Source organism: Argiope bruennichi, chromosome 6 (assembly GCF_947563725.1).
Source record: "Argiope bruennichi chromosome 6, qqArgBrue1.1, whole genome shotgun sequence".
Classification (NCBI taxonomy): Eukaryota; Metazoa; Arthropoda; class Arachnida; order Araneae; family Araneidae; genus Argiope; species Argiope bruennichi.
This window is the reverse complement of record NC_079156.1, coordinates 92,422,104-92,442,775: the sequence shown is the minus strand read 5'-3', so window position 1 is coordinate 92,442,775 and position 20,672 is coordinate 92,422,104. Positions and strand designations below refer to the sequence as shown.

The window sequence follows — 20,672 nt, the reverse complement described above, 5'->3', positions numbered from 1 at the left end:
ATAAAAGGGTATTTTTTTTTTAATGACTGAAACAACACAGTGGAATATTAATCATGGCTCAAACAAAAACTTGGAATCTTTTTTCCCTTAAAAAAACTCAACGACAATGAATCGTTTGGAAAAGAAAATTAGAAAAAAATAATTAATGATATAAAAGCAAAAGACTAACGACCATGAATCTTGGTTGTTGCTCCAAGTGCATTTGAAATAAAAGAATGTACTTTAAAACAAAAGATTGGTTTTGAGCGTATTTATTTAAATTGAATTTTTTCCCTCTATCCCCGTACAGAATGACTGCTATTTTCAAAGCGGATGTAAACGTGATACGTCGGACTTGAATTCTTTTCCATTTTTTTTCAAAGTGTTCTCTAAAGAGCAGTAAATCCCACGTGAAATTTAGTTCTTTTTTTCCCCCAGACCTTTTCATGTTTATTTAACTTTTTTTTAAAAACCTTAATTTTTCGCCTCATGGCTCGCTGGTAAAATTGTGGGAGTTGATGCGGTTAGGAAATTTAAAATGTAAACCAAACTTAGATACAGAAAAAAAAATTAACATTTTTGAGCTCGTTTTGTTAATTACGTTTTATAATAAAAGTGGTGAGCAAAAACTATCAAATAAGAACCAGACATTATGTTAAAAAAAATAAGTAAAATATTTTCGTGCAAATGTTTGAGAGGAGAAAAATATAACGATTTCATTAAAATGTTTAAATAAAACTTGAATCTTAAAAGAAAAAGCGCCATAGTCTAATAAAACAATAAGATTTATAAAAAGCATTCATTAAATGAATTATTTATTTTAGCATAATAATGTTCATAGGCTAACGTAAAAACGCGAGTAAATTTCTTGATGCAACGTGGATAATATAAAATCCGTTCAAAACACTTCATAAGGCAGATCTTCTCAAATAAGATTACTTATTTAGGTATATAGTTATTTATTCGGTAGCACTGCCTACTAATAAAGGGTTTTAGAAATTTTAGTATGATTTTAATTAAACATTAATCAAAGTTTTAATATTTTTCTTCAATAACATTGCAAGATATTCATACACAAATACTAATTTTGCACCTTTTTAATTCTATGAGCCTGAACCCAAAGTCAAAACAGCAAAGTCATTGCGCTAGATAAAGCTCTGAATCGGACATTTCTGGTCGTTCAACAGAGGGCTGACTCGGGCGTAGCTGAAGTCAAGGGGTGAAACAAAAAATTACCGAAGGATTTGAGGTAATAGAATTCTCATATTAACCGGACTCTGAGTTAAGATTTCTTTTTTTAAAAAGAAAAAAGCTTTTTATTGATATAAATTTTAAATTTGAAAAATTTATGTTTTTTTCATATACAAAGTATTGCAATGGTCAAACATTCCGAATCTGCACATCTCAGACCTCCTTGAGTTTGGAAAAATACGCATTTTTAACATTATGTCTTGCTGTCTGTGAACATGATAGTTTAAAAACACTTTGAACTAGACAGCTGAACTTTGGTATATGGAACCTAGTTTGGGTAAAATTAGTATACTTTCATCAAATTTTGAGTGAAATCCACTCTCGAAAACTGTCTGAGAATGGATTTCGAGTACAAGCGAATTCAATAGCTGCAAAATGGAAGGAGCTAGATCTATAAAATAAGGTACCAGATTTATCATCTAAAATACAGATACTTATCAAATTTTGAATCAAATCATCAAATGGTTCACAACTTGCATGTAAACTTTCATATGCATGTAAATGCAATAATATATCAGTACAATGACTTAAGTAAATAAATAATTTATCAGTACAATGACTTAAATAAATAATTTATCAGTACAATGACTTAAAAAATAAATAATTTAGCAGTGCAATGACTTAAATAATTAATTTATCAGTGCAATGACTTAAATAAATAAATAATTTATCAGTACAATGACTTAAATAAATAATTTATCAGTACAATGGCTTAAATAAATAAATAATTTATCAGTACAATGGCTTAAATAAATAAATAATTTATCAGTACAATGGCTTAAATAAATAAATAATTTATCAGTACAATGGCTTAAAAAATAAATAAATTATCAGTACAATGATTTAAATAAATAAAATTCGGTATGTGATTTTCTGATTGCAATTATAGTTTCAGGTTAGAATTTGGTTTCCATCGGTCGTAAAAAAAGATGTGCAAAAAATTGCTTGACTGATTCGGTAAAAATGACAAATTCATGGTCAAAATCTGTATATCGCACCTTTTGTTCGTTAATGCAAGCCATTCGAACCTTATCCGAAGATCTACAATTTAATGCAGGGGTGGGGGAAGGAATAAGACCTTTATTGAAGAGCATATGAGAAAGTTCCAGAAAGATGCTCTTGCTGGTTTTCATAAATTTAACGAATTTCTCTCATAAATTAAAAAAAAAATTAAGTACATTTCGCAACATTATTTAAAGCAAATGAAAATTATATTAAGGAGCCTTGCAACGATATTAAAAGCGTTTTCAGTGTGGGTGCTATCTCTACTGTATAATTAAAAACATTTTTAAGAAATAAAGTGTAGATTGAAGAATCTATATCGCATCTATACCTTCGAATCTTTTAATTATTCCCTATCTCGTATAGAAGCAAATCGAATACTGTAACCATCAAATTAAACTTCATCGAAGAATAAAAGCAAACACGAAAAAAAAACACTACTAAGATGGATGAAATTTACTTTATAGTCGATTTCTGTCAAATTCAGGAAAAAATCTGTGAAGGGCAAAGTTTCCTATCTACCTCTCTATTTATGCCAAAACAGGGCGAGGGATATGGGATTTTGTTAAAACATATGTATATGAACACGATAATAATAATAATAATAATAATGAACCTTTTTTCTTATTTGAATAGCGAATCCACAGTTTAAGAGTTTGTGTTTCATTTATCTTGTATTAATTTTTATCCTTTCGTTATATTATAACAACATATAAAACTTCCCATTTATTTTATTGTGCTTACTTACTGCAGAAACAAATATATATCTTTGCATGCTACAGCGGATACATAGTTCAGCACATAGAAATACAAAAGCTCTCTTTGGCATAAATATTCGCATTCCGCAAAAAATCCAAGAAACAAATGTAATTTGGCAAGAAAACGTGAGCTACAAACTCTATATTTCCGGGAAAAAGCTAAGAAAAAGGATATTATGTCTGGTTTAGGAGCTAATTATATAGCAATAACCATATAGCTAACATTATTTTTTGACCAGAAAAACTCCACTTAGTCGGTCGGTCTGCGAAGTTTCAAAATCCATGTCCAGATCCAACTTCTGCACACGACATCATTCCCTTTCTTTCTTAAAATCAACTTAGACTGCTAGCATTTACAGAAGATTCATAATCATTTTCAAATTACTTCTCTTGGTGCCTTTTGGCACTCGTTCAAAAACGGTGCCACTAGCCCCTGCGACGGTCCCCCTTGCCATAGAAAAATTGACCGTTTTCCAACAAAAACTCCCGGTATCAGTTACCCGCTTGCGTGCGTCGGTGCCATTTCACTTCACCAAAGAACTAACTCTCTTTTGCTTCTCCCGAATTGCAAGGGCTTTTATCCCACCCGACAAAGGCGACCAGGACCGGTGCTGGCCGTTTCTTAAAATTGCCCAGGGTTCGTTCTGACAACAGGTAATTTCTGGGGATGACGGCCTCCATTGTCCGAGGGAGTGTCATGAATCTTCTTCCCTTAAATGGCTATTCCAGAAAGTGCTTTCGAATAGCTTCGGTAAGCCTTTTATTTCTCGTCACGTGGCGCCCGAAATCGAGACGAAGCCATTCTCGAGAAAGGATGAATGGAGGCAATATGAGGATTTAAAATGATGTTGATCATCTAATGCAATTTATGGCAGATACAAACGCAAGACAATGGTCGCATTATGATTCTTTCATGTTCTTGATGAGAAACATCATTTTGTAACTAGTTGCAAATGATTTTTATATAATACCGCCCGTCTCTTTACGAACATTATCACATATCTCAATCTTCCAAATTTACTAGGGGAAGGTGGAATAGAATGTTTTGCTACTAATAACGAAACTAATTGAATATTTCGGTACTAATAATGGATTTTTTTTCTACATCCTGAACAAATTCACGGTCTTATGTTCATACCATATGAAACCACATTCGTTGTGAATTGATAAAATTCATTTTTCCCTCTCTTCCGTAAAAATTGATAACCTGAGATTAACGTTATTGCTTACTAAGCAAAGATATTTCATTATTTAAAGATAATTTTCATCTAAGATTAATTGCAATATTTTAAAATTTTTCAGTCTCAATCACTAATAATGAACTTTATTAGTACCTCCTATCCTAGCTGCAATAGTTTGAAAATAACACAAACCTCAATGGTCCAATAGGCACTCACAGGTTACTGTGATTATTGCCGGTATGCAGCTTCTGATTTCAGTCAAGTAAATAACTGTTTTAAGTTACCAAACGATGCAAGTTCATTATTTATATTAGCTTACGTTACATCAGTGTTCCATATGTCTATATTTGGGAGGATCAGATGACAGACGTCAAAAACGAAATGAAAACGCCAGATTCTGGACGGTAGACATCAGGTGTCCTACATCCGCGCACAAATGTCGAAACTTTGATGGAATCAAAGTTTGAATTAGCGTTTCTCTGATCTAAGTACCGAGATCTTTTCACATACTACCATAACCATATGAACAGTTTCTAAGATCAGACAAAGGATTTTCAAATCTCAACAACAAAGATGTCTTCTGTATTCAAGTACTTCAAAACAAGCAAATTTTACAAATAATTTTCAAATTTTGAAAGATTTGGTTGTTGAGCTCGCTCCTTTATTGTATTTTTAATGAGACTAAAGTTTTAGTGTTAAAGTTTTTTTCCAAGCAACGTTTGCAAAGTATATATATATATATTTCACAGAAAACAATAATGGTCTAAGACATATAAAACAAGCTTCTAAACTATAATTTGCGATAGGAAATAACGTATAAGTAATTAAAATGAAATAACATGAAACACAAGTAATAGCACACATTCAAAATAGCTATAAAATAAATTCAAATGACAATTAATACGACGTATTCAGATACTGGATACGTCGTATTAATTGGATTAATTGATATTCAGATACTGGATGGAAGTATAGAATTCAATGCAAGTACAGGCCTAGAATTCAATGGGAGTCCAAATTCTGATATACTGATTCATCCAATATTGTTTTCTGGTAAAAGTGGTTATCTAAATATTTTAGTATAAGTCGATACTTGAACGAGTTGTGTCAAAGTAATGACAATAGAAAAGGGAGTGAATAATTGTTCAAAACTCACTCTAATAACAAATCTGAATGATGTTTTTTGTATTTTTCAGATTCCTCAGTTTTACTTTTTCATCTAAAAAACAGTTCTTCATTCTGTCATCAACTACCGAAATATTTTTGCTCTATATAACTGTCAATTAACAAATAGCATTAGTAAGAAATAGGAACATCTTCTGCCATTGTTTTGGAAAGTTTTTGCAGGATTTTTTGTATAACGGTCTTTGGAGAGAAAAAACTAAATTTTATCACGAAGTGCACAATGTTGTGGCAACATGGCTTATTTTATCACTAAGTTCACAATGTTGTGGCAACATGGCCTATTTTATCACTAAGTGCACAATGTTGTGGCATTATGGCTTATCTCATCACTGAGTACACAATGTTTTGGCAGCAGGGCTTATTTTTTGATAACATGGGTTATTTTGATACTAATTGCACAATGATTTGGCAGCATGGCTTATTTTATCACTAAGTGCACAATGTTTTGATAACATGGGTTATCCCATTTCAGTATATTTCAATCACGCCTTTAAAATGATACATATGTAATGATATTTTAATATATATGTATATGTAATGATATTTTAAACTCTTAATTTAATCCAAATTAATTTCCAAAGCTTTATCTTAATTTAGCCCATAGTAAAATATTCATTTATTTCCTGATCTAATTCCACTTTCTGTTTAATTAATTCTTTTGTAAAAATAATGCGCCATCAGTACTACGTTTCAAGTGAAAGTGATACTTCCGTTGCCCTTCTCAAAAGTCACCATGTGTATTGAATTGGCGCGTGGCCGGAAATCCCATGTTATATAAGAATAGTGATCATGTGTTTCGTCCCTTTTTTGCCTTTCTTTACTTCTGCTTTTGTGTCGCGCTGCGCCTTCTTGTAAATAATCATGCCTGTCTCCCACAAGAGAGTAAAACGAAATTAAAAAACGAAGTCTCTTAACTGCTTGTCAAACCTGCATTCCGATTCAACCAAAATAGCATTATATATATATATATATATATATAAACTGTCAATTGAATCGGTATTTATTACAAATAAAATAAGTGCAAAGAGCGGACAAAAGAAAAAGTTAAATCAAATCCTCTCCGAAATTTCAAAGTTATAAATGCGTATTAAAAATTTAGTATTAAATCGAAAAGAAAAAAAAAATCTTTGGCTTACAAATACAATCAACTCTCAACAAAATACAAGACAAAAAAAAAAAAAAACTTGCACCATTTTATGCTATTTAGAAGGGGGAAAAAATTGGAATGGCAACGCAATGAAACCATCAAAAAAGGTTTCGTATAGACACACATGGAGGAGGCATGAGGGGGGGGGGAGAGATATTTCATGAAGGCAACAGTCAACTACAGATGTTATGTTGAAAAAAATATACAAAAGCCGGAATGAAACAAAAGGTAAACAGAAAATAATAATAATAAAAGAAAAAAAGATTAAATGAATGCCAAAAACTTTGCGAGATTAATTACTATGATAAAATGAGAGGTTGAAAAAAATTTTACTAAAAAGTAACAGCGATCAATCAAAGGACGGGAAATTATTTCCTATTATAACTCCACCAGCGCTGTGGATCATTGCAAGGCAGAAAAAAAATGCGACCATTAACAGAAAAAAAATGATTGCTGAAATATGAAAAGAATAACGGAAGCAACAATAATACACTTGAAAGAAAGGCAGCTAAAATAATAAATTGGTAGAGCGGAAGTCTCCATCTTTTTTTTTTTTTTTTTTTTTTTCCCCGTTCTCCACCGTTTCTTATTTCTAAACATCTCAACCGTTCTTTCTCTCTCTCTCTCTCTCTCTTTTTTTTTTTAATAGTATTAAGTATTTCGGGATAGACGGATTTAAAAAAATTAGAATCTTAAAAAAAAAAAAAAAAGGAGGAGAAGATGATGAATCTTTTTTTATTTGGCGTTAAGTCATAACAACTGTTTCATTTGAAAAAAAAAAATCTGAAGCTTTTATATAATAATTAAATAAATGAACTCAAAGGAATCCAAATTATGAAATTATAAAAGCGTCGGATAAATACATATATAATGTGTATTGGTTAATGATATGAAACTTTTTGATAAATGTAAAGCTCGCTGATAAATGATTACATATTATTTTTTGAAAATCCATTAAAAATTTTAAATGAATTCAGATTTATTTAATTTTATGAAAGAATTTAAGATAAATCTATGAATGAAAATCATATTATACAAATTTAAGCCGCAAATCGTAGAGTATAAATTAAATCATAATAAGAAATTAAAAGCTCGTTTATAAATCTTTATTTCCCGCTTATTTGAGATCGCTTTTAAGGAAACGTGAACTATTATACTGATACCACGATTCTGGAATTCTTCAAAAGTTGCGGAATTATTAAAAGATAAATTGTCTAGTTCCAATTTAAGAAATGATTAAAAAGAATGAGAAGATTTCAAATTGTTTATTCAATATCTATTACTTTCGGGCAGTCAATTCAGGCAAATAATGATTGAAGAGTTCTCTTGATTATACGCCTACTTAATTATATAAAATCAGAAATATACAATTAGTAGTAAAAAAAGTATGACATTTTGAAATTTAAATACTAATCACAATACTTTAAAGTTATATATTAGTTATTATTTTTATTAAAAAATTAAATTTATTAATTTTAATTAAACTTACGTTATAATCAGAATTTATAATTATTTATCCTTTCCGTTACACGTCATTTTAAGTCAATGACTTGAAAAAGAATAAATCGTGCTTAACTATATTTGGTTAAAATGAAAAACTAGTGAAAATATATATTTAAACATCTAAAAATACAAATAATTTTTTTCCTAATCTATATCAAAATTTGTTATTTTATCCATTTATAAATTTCCTTACAGAAATTACATCGAAGCTTTTTACCCTCCACGCATTTGATATATACAGATAGAAATTTTTTAAAAAAAATCTTCAACCACATTTCATCTAATAAAAAACAACACACGCAAAGCTAAATAAATTAATCCATTTCAACGTGGAATTTTAAACCAGAACGAAACAAAACACTTTGTCGCATTTAAGAAAAATCACAAACTCAAAAGAAAGAAAAAAATCGTGCTATATGCAGAATTTTCGCAGAGAAAAAAAAATTATAGCGTTTCTTGTGTCTTGGACCAGTCACGCACTTTATACAGCACGGAAACTCCATCGTTTTTTCTTTTTTTTGTTCCCTTTCTTTCTTTCTATCGTCATGCTCCACTCACAAATTCAAGTTGATTTTTCAGCACGACACTTGGAAGTTAAGACAGCGTGAAAAACGGAAAAACCAAAATCTAATTATTGAACGACCTGAAGTGATATCACGATGCTTACAGATATAAATTAATGATTCATTTTTAAAGGCAATTATGATAGTTTACTTGATTTTTTTTTCTCATGAAAATTTGTTTTATTTGTTGATTGATGAAGGTGAAATAATTATTTAAATCTTTAACCTCATTTTAAAAGTGTATAAACATTCTGAATAAAAGAAAAAATTAAATGCGCATGTGAGTGCGCAAGTAATACAGTAGGTTAAGTCATAAATTGAAGGAAAACTGTTGAGATTCTATCCTCTGATTTCGCTCTAAACTAGTATTATTCACAACATGGAAGAGACATGTGAACTCTAAACAACGAAATGTTCACTGTTATCGCTGTTGGGTTTCCTCTGAAAGAAATTAAAATGTAAACCAGTTTTCCTCAAAAAATCCCTCCCGTAGGAAGGTAAACTATTTCCAGAGATTGTCAGACTTCTGCTTCAATTGATACCACTCTGCTTATTCTAATTGAAATAAGGTGCTACAATTTCTCTTTTATGATGAGTCCTTGATTTGTAAACTGGGTTAGATAGACTACAAGTGGTATTAGATTTATTATTTTCAGCTGGTATACGTACTAGCTGGAACAACTATTATATTATTAACAGGACCGAAATAAGCACTGCAAAAATTTACAAGCAATATAAACTTCGGGGCAGCCCTGAATAATTTTTTCATATTTTTCATTATTTTAATTTATTATTTATCTATGTAATTTTTAAATAACAAATATTGCGACTTTGGCTGCGATAATAAATCATTTAATTGCAGGCCATTGATAAAAGAATTAATTCCCTGTACGAATTAGAAGACATTGGTGGGAGAGGGGTGGGGAATCTTAAGAACACTGTTCGAAATTCAAACAATACTTGGAATTTGAATAAACACACACCTCTTATAAATCAAAGACAAGCACAAAATTACCTAGAAAATAATGTTGGAAAATCTCGGGCCATCCAATCAATTTAAAGCACCAGAGCCCCTTCTTACTTTGCTTATTTCATAGTCCGTTCTGTTCTATTAAGACGTAAGGATTCACTTAAGAAGATAAGAAACTAATAATTCTAATTATACTTCAAAGTATTAAAATTTATTATAAATATTGAGATTATACTAGCCAACGGTATTATTCAATCATTTTTCAAGAGTGTTTACATTACATTTCTTACTGAATTTCCTTAGCTACATTACTTTTTTATTTGAAAATTCGTCACACTGAAATAAATCGAACCAATCCACTCAGAGGAAATTCAAACAGACAAAAATTCTTACTACTCAATCAAGAACATAACAACGGGAAATCTTCAACACAAATGCTAAGAAATCAATTCGTCACGATAGAAATTCTCATCTTTACATATTTTTTTCTTTTTCCATTCTTCTCCTTAAGATCAGGGTCGGTGACCCTCCGAAGAGGGTAGAGTGACGACGTCTCCAGCAAGCAAACGACAATGGTTCCACGTTCTGGGAAACCGTAAACCCTCCTTCGCACTATTGTTTTCTGCCACGAGCGGTGATAAATTTCCGACAAACAGGCAGCTTCGACGTTGTTAGCGCACCGTTAGATCACTCGAGAGTCGGAGACTAATTTGAGAAAACAATGCAGACAGCATGATGGCCGTGACTATTGCAGTAGGGACTGCCTGCACAAATTGTCTTGTTTTTTTCACTGGGCAGAAAAGCCCGCGGAGGATAGCTGGAAAATGGCTCAATAAATAAGACGTAAATGGGCTTCTAATTTTTGATGATTTTCATTTCGGTCACTGTTTTGAGATTTGATATCACAAGAGAATGCATTTGAGAAGCATGTTTTAAAAGATCATGAGACGTTGATTTGTTTTACTTTCAAGGACGGATCACTTAGCTTTCTTGCTCCTTATTTGCAATGCTTTTTCGGCTAAATAGAAACTTCAATCTCAAATTTGCAATTTTTGGGACATAGGGGACCTTCCTATTTCCAGCTTCTAAATTATAAAGTAAATATTAATGTTTCAGTTTTAGAGCTGCTTAGTGCTAATAGCGCAAGAAATGTTGCCAAACGTTCATGGTACCCCGAGAATATTTGCTGAAGATGCTTTTTGAATATTCATTGATTAGTTAATGTTAGTTTGTTATAAAATATACTAGAATTTCAATTTTATTGGTATAAATCACATAATTCATACTTCCCAAATATTATCGTTTACTCAGTCACTCTAGACCAGAAAAGAAAGCACAAATATTTGGTTTCAGAGAAAGTATTTTCGTTGCCTCAAACAATTCAATTCGATATCATTTGAAAAAATTAAAATTTTAAAACTGTCGTCTTTATTTTTTCAGAAATCGCCAAGTCAAGATTCTTAACTGCTATGGCAATCGTCTTGTGGCTTACTATTCGCAAATATTCTCCGCTAAGCATATTATAATTCGCACGGAATGCTATGCATGCTTGCCCAAACAGAATATTCCACGATATTCTCGTGCAATATTGGCCATTTCCTATGCACTAATTGGGGTGAGAGCTATTTTGAGATGATCCTTGAACTGAGGCCAGATGATGAAATAGACATCTCAGCGGATTTCGAATTATCATGATCAAATGCACAAGGACAAGACATGCCTTTAGAAGGATTTCGCTCCAAATTTCAATACGGATGAAGAATTTTAGAGATAAAATCGTATATCAAATTGCATCCTTTTTATTTCCTTCGTTTTTTTCAATCACTGTACTCACAGACAGACGAATTTAATATATATATATATATATTTCCAAGGGTGCTAAAACAGAAGGAATCATTAAAATCTCAAGCTTGGATTTCTTGTGTAGTACAATATTTTTCCCTTTTGTATTACATATATGAGAAAGCAATTGCTTTATCTTGGCGAAAACGATGACTCTCCCTAAACTTTTAGTGTTTGATTAGAACCACGGTCCTTTAACTAATCTATAGTCCAAACCAAAAAATATATTAAAAGGTACACAAAAAATTTAGTAATTTTATTGTAAAATTAAGAAAAAAATCTTTCGATATCTATGGAGTGCAGTCGTTTTCTTTTCTTTTCTTTCTTTCCAACTTTTTTTTTTATGTGTAACGTTCTTTAAAATCTTTTCATTTACTATTTAAAACAGATTACAAAACGCGCAACATGAAAGTGGTGAAAATGAAAAAGAATTTAAAAGAGCTTATTAAAACTGAGAAAACGATAGGGGAAAAAAAAACAGCACCAGTCCCTGTTGATAGAAAATAAATAAATAAAGGATCTATGCCTTCAAGCAATAATCAATACTCCTTTAAAACAAAGCGGATATTATTCAATAAAGTATATTCCCATGCAACACCCTTTAAAACAAATTACAGAAAATCTGCTTCTAAACCATTTTGCAATACATTGATTACTTTTTTTTTTCTCTTCCAAGTCATTTAAGAGGGTGCAATATGGAGATATCGATCTCAGAAATACTTCAAAAATCGAGAAAGTATGGATTTTTTTATTTTATATATCATATCAAAACCCGGGGGGTAGTAAAAAAAGTACCGTTTCCACCTGGTTCAGAAAAAAAAAAAAAAAAAAAAAAAAAAGACTGCTATCGCTCGCACACCACACCACGAACTCTTCCGTTTTCTTGGGGGAATTTGCAAAAAAACATCCAATCTCACGTTCTACCCTTCTTTGGCGTGGATTTTGGCGCTATCTTTCGAAAGCCAGCGGCTAAAAAAAAAAAAATCGCCGTGTTTTTAAATCACGTGACTTCTAGCCGGCGGATATCCGTAATGGATGACACATGATCGGATGAAAAGGTATGGAGGATAAGGATATATACCTCGAGGGGTAGAGGTAAGGGGCTTTTTAGGAAGAGGGGTGACTTTGGAGTTGAGATGCAGAAATTTTTTTTTTTTTTTTTTTTTTTTTTTTTTTAAAGCACGAAACGTGTATTTCTTGGGAATTCCTATACGCAAGAGAAAGTTGCTTGCACGAGGAAAAATTTAATCAATAAAATTAAATATTAAGAAATGAAAGAAATTTCACTATTAGAATGATAATTCACTATTAGAATGATTTTTTTTAATTTCGCCCATAAGAATGCTAAAATTATTTCCAGAAATTAAAAAAAAAAATCAAAAAGTAAGAAGAATTATCTGAATATAAACTTATTTCCTTTCCTTCATAAATATATTACTTTTAATTGCGTTATATGCTTTATTTCACCTTTTATTTGTCATTCAATAACATCAAATTATATTATTTTTAAGTGGAAACTTTTGGTCACCATATGAAAATTGGTTCTTGTTTCCAGTTAGTGACTAGAAGTACCGAATTAAGATGACTATAACCAAAGTTAAGATTATCTTCCATTAACAATAAAAAGTATCAAGATATGTAACGCCAACAAAAAATTTGGAATCGGTTTTGCAAATAGCTTGGCTTATTTCAAAATATTCCCTAAACTTGACAACTCAAAATAGAATCAAAAACTTTGTCATGACTTAATGTATTGAAAGGCTACACAATGATATTCTTTGAGATGAATATCATTCACATAAACATAGAAGGATTTTGGTGCAGGTTTGGCAACCAACGTCAAATTTCTCGCTAAGTAATATTCTATAACTTTCAATAGAATTTTGATATCTAAGTTATGACTAAACTAAATGATAGACCGGAAGCTATTACAAATACAAAGTGGCATCCAAATGCTTCGAGACTAATTTTGAAAGGAAAAGGAAACACGCCAATAGACAGCAGCACAAAAACTGCCGAAACAATCATTGGAAGCACCAACATTGAGTCAAGAAACATCGGTCTTGTGCATTGGCAGCTATGAATTTTGTGATGCATCACCACTTTTGCCAACATAAACAAACAACGATCATGTAAGTGTATGCAAGTCCGGCAAATCTGCATGTGACGTGCTACACCCAGCTGGCATGGATTATGTAAGATGCTTTAAGTGACATGATTGCCTCAAAAGCTGAAAAGCGTCGACAGAATCAAAGCAAATCGTAGAAGTCGCTTGATCTCTTCAAGAAGAGGACTTCTGGATATATTGCATAAATAGCAAGAACGTTGCATTATTACTCTGTAAGGCGACTATTTTGAGTATGGCCAGTCTGCCTAAAGTAGATAAATGAAGTAGTTTCTTGATAACAGAGCTAGTCCTAAAATGGCTCGTCCTTAATATCTTCCTACTAATATCTTAATAGGAGTTCTTAAATGACCTCGTATTTGTTTTGCAGATAGACAAAATTATATAGTCACTAGGAAGTCCACTAGCTTCGTTTTGGGGGTAGCAAGAAACTCGAGAGTTTTTAAGAAATTATACACGTCGAATTAATGTGCATGATTTTCTAAATGTTAACTACTTGTTTTGAATATTAACATTTTCTTTCTAAATTCGACTAGAGTTACTTGGATATGATATAATTGTAAAACCTGAATACAACAACCTTTCGTATGTTAGACAATAAGTTTAATGATTCTGCCTTTAGCAGATACTCCAAGCATTTGCAGCCAGAGTGAGTTGGATAAACCATATACACAGAACAGAATTTAGATTTTATAAGATCCTAAGCTATTTGGGAAATATGGTATGTGTCTGTCAATACAAGAACGAAAGATGGGACCAACTAAAATTATCCCTTTTGATCCAAGGGCTTAACATCAAAATTGTAGATCAGTATGTTCAATTCAATCAAATTCAATTGTTCAGCTCAGTTGTAGATTAGTATGTTCAATTCAATGCAATAAATAATGTAGATCAGTATGTTCAATTCAATCAAATCCAATTGTTCAATTCACTTGTAGATCAGTATGTTCAATTCAATCAAATCCAATTGTTCAATTCACTTGTAGATCAGTATGTTCAATTCAATCAAATCCAATTGTTCAATTCAATCAAATTCACTTGTAGATCAGTATGTTCAATTCAATCAAATCCAATTGTTCAATTCAATCAAATCCAATTGTTCAATTCAATCAAATCCAATTGTTCAATTCAATCAAATCCAATTGTTCAATTCAATCAAATCCAATTGTTCAATTCAATCAAATCCAATTGTTCAATTCAATCAAATCCAATTGTTCAATTCAATCAAATTCAATTGTTCAATTCCATCAAATTCAATTGTAGATCAGTATGTTCAATTCAATCAAATTCAATTGTTCAATTCAATCAAATTCAATTGTTCAATTCAATTATAGATCAGTATGTTCAATTCAATCAAATTCAATTGTAGATCAGTAAAATGAAGTGCTTCAAAATACTTACTGGACTTCTTCGCTACATATACATAATGTGATATATTGTAAAAGAACACACACACAAAAAAGGTGTCATTATTTATTATTGAATTACACTTTCATATCTCACGCTAGTTTTTGTTTCTACCCACTCAAACATTAAAAATCCTTCTCGTCATCAATCCCCAAAATCAAATTCTTAATGTCTTCCAACTTTCCCTCAACGCGGCAATTCCCACACTTGCACCAATCTGTACCAATCCGTAACCTCTCGTCACTGCTCTGATCAGGAATTGGAACAGACAGATAAGTTGTGTCTCCCATCTTCAGGGAACAGGAACACGGGATACAATCTTGTGTGAGAACAGAAAGAAGAAGAATCCGGGAGAAGTATTACGCATTTAGTTCGATTTAAGCGCCGGAGTCGGCAGCAACTACTGGAATAGTAATTGAATAGATGGTGTCAGGATGTTGTAATCTCTAAAAGTCGACCGACGAAAATGGCGTAGTTGCCATGGTAACAAATTAAGGCCGGACTTGACGTATTAAATAAAACTGAGAGAGCCATAAGGAAAGGCGGGAGGAGAAAAAAAAATGAACTTAGGATATAAAGAGAGAAGAAGGATTGAAAATTGGTATTGCAAGGTGCACAGCAAATATACTATGCTACCTCTCAAATATGAGTACTGCAAAATCATGATTAGAAAATAAGAATTGTGAATTATGGATATAATTAAGTGGATAATCAGTTAACGTGCATTATTTCCTCAAAGGCGATATCCACTCTTCAAAGGTTAGGCAAGGTTCGTTATGAACCACAACATGCTTCCATTGAAATATAAGAGCATGTTGTGAGCGAGCAATTCTGAACAGAATAATGCATGCATATAATCGAAGGGATGTGTAATATGTGTATAATCCAGAGGATGATCAATTCACTGGCATGATTTACAAAAACAAATAATATATATTAAAAAAATGTTAAGTCAATTACTACTTAGGTCAACAATTTTTTTTATTTTAGTTAATTGTAATTATTCAATAAAAAGTAATATAAATATGTATATGCATATGGCAGAATTACAATATTAAGTGGAAAAATAGAGCTTGGCGACAAACTTGTCGACCATGTGGAAAACCAAAATAGAAATTACTGGACAAATTTAATTAATTAATATTTGAAAAAGAAAACTGTATTAACATCAAGTGTCATCCACTACAAGTTTAAAAAAATGTGTTTGAACTTGAGTGGATAAATAAAAAGCATTTTATTAACGATTGAAAATTTGTACAAGATACATATAGAGAGAGTGTGAGCTAATAGTAGGAATTGAAGAAAAACGATATTTATTTTGCAAAGACTAAGCAATATTCGCCTTGACTACATTCATTAACGTGCAAAACGTGTTTTCTTCCATAGGAAATGTTCATAATTAAAAGTATTTATTAACAAACTATCAATTTGCAATGGATTTTTACGTAAATTGGAGTAATGAATTACTCCAATTTATTCATTTATAAATAAAAGCATAATTTCTTGTTGCATTTCTTTACACGCAATAGAAATAAAATAAGCCTACACATTCTTGTATTTTATCAGTCAAAAATTCTTATTTAATAAAATATATTACTTTTAATCATCTTTTTGGAAAAATTCTGACAGTATACATTTGAAAAATGTTAAGCGTTGCCTTATAATACTTATACACATAAGTCTCGCATGGTATATATATATCCCTTGATCATAATAATTCAGTCATAAATCATTTCTAGTATTAACATGTATTGTAGCACCTCTTTTTCCCCTTGTGCACAGAGAGCCCCCTGGTGGCGTTTTACAGAAGACAAGCAGTTGAACGAGAGACCTGCATCCTGAGGTCGGTGTTTTCCCTATGCGCAACCCTTGCGCTAACGCCGCATGCTTTCGGTTGGAAACGGTGGAATCCCTCCACCATACAGTTTTCTTTAACCTAATTGCCTATGTGTGTTTGTAAATTTTGTAGTGTAGCTGTGTTTGTGGAAATTAAAACTAGTGTATTTCAAACCGGGCGATTCATTAGAAAAATCACAACACACTCACTATAGTATTAATTTTAGAAAAGTATTTAAAACTATAAAAAGAAAGATATTTAAAATTGTAATTTTGAATGAAAGTCGTTTGAAAGATGAAAATTCAGCATAAATCAGTTAGATATTGTTTATTTTCCAAACATTTTTTTAATAAAATTCTTGCCAGAACATGCAGAATTCACTCACTGAATTCATGAAATTTTAGCCAAATATCTTCATTATAAATAACTAAAATTATCCATAAAGATAGTTTGAACTCAATTATATAGTGTCTTTAAAATTCATATTTTAATAATCAAGCAATTGATGAAACCTGAACTTGCACTACAAATTCATATTTTAATAATCAAGCAATTGATGAAACCTGAACTTGCACCAGAAATTCATATTTTAATAATCAAGCAATTGATGAAACCTGAACTTTCACCACAAATTCAACTACAAAAAACAACAAAAATCTTGCGAGAACATCTAAAGTTTACCCATCCATTTTCTTAAACAGTATTCTTATACTAAATATCACCATTATCATACTATCCAAATAGATAATTTTCTTTCCATTCCATGAAAGTTCTGAAAATCATATTTAAATAAAACAAATAATTAATGTAATCCGAACCCCCTCGTCAAATTCAATGAGTAGTCAGAAATAAGTTATTACAATGAACAACGAAAATTTCATCATTACATTCAGTTATAATTCACCAGTTCTCTAAAATCTTATTCTCATACAAAACATTATCATCAGTTATTTCCATTATCATATCCATGCAAATAATTTCAAGTCCATTGCACGGAAGATGTAAGAGTCATATTCCAATAACCAATGAGTCATCGAAACTCGAAATTGCATCACAAACTCAGTGGATAGTCTGAAATCATTTGCTACGTCAAAGCAAAGAAAAAAGTTTCAGAAAAAACAAAGCCGAGAAAGATTACGGTGCAGATAGGGTTCGTCATCTCGGGTCTATTTTACGACGTCTCAGTTAAACTCCTCGTAGACAGCAAAAGAGTGGAGCACTTTTAACTCGATGCTCTTCCATCAGTTTGATCGATTGCGTGTCAGGCCCTGACGAAAGAGCAAAATTTACACTCGCGCGTCGCGATCCGAATTTAAATTGCTTGCCCGAAACGAACACAAAGTCCATAAATAAAAGATTTTCTAATCCATCTCCATGTGGAAGCACGGCTACATCTATCAAAGTGGCACAGGCTTCTTTAATCCTTATTTGAGGAATGAAAAAAAAAAAAAATTGTTTGCTCAAGAGTCGGAAAGCGAACAGTGACCTGGCCAATGTATTTTCTGGCATCAACATTTTGTCTTTGTATGTTTTGATCCGGCTGAAAAATTTAACTGTTTTTACGTAGTGCACCTGACAAGGTATAAAACAAAAACATTTTTTAACAGACAACAGATATAATTTCTTTATTATTTCATTTAGGAGACTTGAACAATGAAAAGTCAAAAAACTTTCACTTTGAATATATCACAAATACTTGATCTCTTCATGATGATATCATATACCATAAATGCATACAATTACATTAAGTGTCCTTTTTTTGCAAAAAAAGAACTTTTCCGCATGGTTGGGCAAACTTCAAATACACAAACAAAAATAAACGCAGTTTGACAGACACCTGAACACCTCGGGATGATACTATATATCATAAATGCATGCAACTACATTGTGGGTAGATTTTTTTTTAAACAATAAAAAGTATTTCTCGCACATGGTTGGGTAAACTTCAAATAGACTAGTAAAAACAGAATAAATAAATAAAAATTTTCTAATAAATAAAGGGAAACAAATAAAATTTTCAACTTTCTTTGCAATAGACGAACTACTTCAAGATCTATTAACTGCAATGTGTCATTCAATAGAAAATGGCGTAGTTAGCTGCCTCTTTCAGAATAAAAACAATTTTCAAGTATTTAAGTAACAATGAAACTTTGTAACTGTTTTCTTAAACATTCAGACAAACACAATATAACTTTTGAAAGAAGAAACTAAAAAAAGAAATTACCAGTTTAACATCTACGTCTTTCCAGTGCTATTATTATTTGTACAACAAGTATAATAAGAATACTTCCTGCGATCTCACTTAACATCGAAGCCAGATCAGTACGCAAACAAAAATAAATTTTCCAAACTTAACTCTATTGAAGTTTTCGGAATCTAAACCTCTGAGAAATTTGAGTCCAACCCACTTTATCCTTCGGTAACTCACAGCCTTCTCACTCAAAGTAAACCGTCCCTCAAAAAACGGATGTACCATCCCCCATCCCTACTATACCTCCCTCATTCAATCCGGTTCAAACTAAGAACATCTTCCGATAAACAATAGGAAGCATTGAATTCGCATTAAGGGAAACCTTCTCCACGGCCTGCTTGTCAAAGCTGGAAGATGTCTTCTACGGTTACGTCAAACAACAGCGATAACCTTATCCCTTCATCTGACATGCTGTCTTGGGTACACACATGGTGAGCCAGGAAGTCGGAAAACAGGGTATTTCCTTACGGTTCGGAGTTTCGGATCGGTGAGTTCTTGGCACTATTGCGGGACCTGCCTTCCAAAGGGGTATGCCTTCTTCACCAGGGTTTGGCTTTTTATAGGGAACCCGAGGCAAAATTCGGCATGAAGTCCTTCTAGAAAACCGGATGGTGATGGCATATAACCCCGAGGAATGTTCTTGGGTATTTCAAGGTTGAGTGACGAAGCTCGTCTTGATCAGGTATCCAGTTCGAGAAGGTTTGGGTGGGAAGGAATGACACAACTCTGATTTTGATCTTGCGAGAAAACAGGAAGAAATCAGTGTTGGTTAGAGGAGTTTATAATAACAATAGTTGCAAATAGGGTTCCTAGGCAGAAGAAATTAGTGCTTAAAAGACGTCTTCATTTAAAATAAGACATGCCAGAGGATAACTTTATAAGTAAAAGTTTCATTTTTCTCCCCAAGTTTATTTTAAGCTTTCCAATTGTGCCTTTTAAGCACAATTGGAAAATTGCACAATTGCCTTTTAAGCACAAATTACTCTCGACAATTATTAGCATAGAGTATCAATTTCGGTTTCGTTAAAATATATAAAATGCATCGCAGAAAATAAAAATACGGTTAAATTTAGTATTGGTGAATCAGTATCTTTCTTATGCCAAAAAAAAAGAATAAATAAAATAAAAATATCGGTAATCATAATAATTAGTTGTTAAAAATAGTAGGTAACAAAAACAAATATTTAAAATGATGACTGTATAATAATCACACATGAAAGACACCATCCGGAACTAAATCTGAGAAAAACTGATTACAAGATTCCATGAAATTTATAAAAGTAAATTATAAAATGTATAAAAGATTAAAAAGTAGAAAAAAAAATGAAAATAAGATTTTAAAAAAGTATTTAAAAACATATGCCCTTATGCCAAAATACATAAGAAAGTAAGAAAATAATACGATAAAGAAATCAAACCAAACTAAAAACGCTAATATTGGTTTAAATAACCAGCTAACTGTTTCGACCTCATCGGAAAATGCGTATCTATATTGTCATATATGTACTATATAAATATAATAAATAATTACTGCTAAATATAATAATTTAACAATTTTTATTTAAATATAATAATTGTCATTGAATTAACTCGTAACAATGTGAATTGTTATACTTTTTCTATGACGAGTATATTTGTCAGAAATAGTGAACTGGATAAATGAAAAAACTT

The 20,672-nt window shown here is 31.5% G+C and overlaps 1 protein-coding gene across 8 annotated transcripts in view; it reads right to left on the bottom strand.

Moving 5' to 3' along the window:
- The window catches only part of LOC129971466 (RNA-binding protein Musashi homolog Rbp6-like), a 573,575-nt gene that overhangs the window by 253,605 nt on the left and 299,298 nt on the right, over positions 1-20,672 (bottom strand). The gene's annotated exons all lie outside the window — the stretch shown is intronic.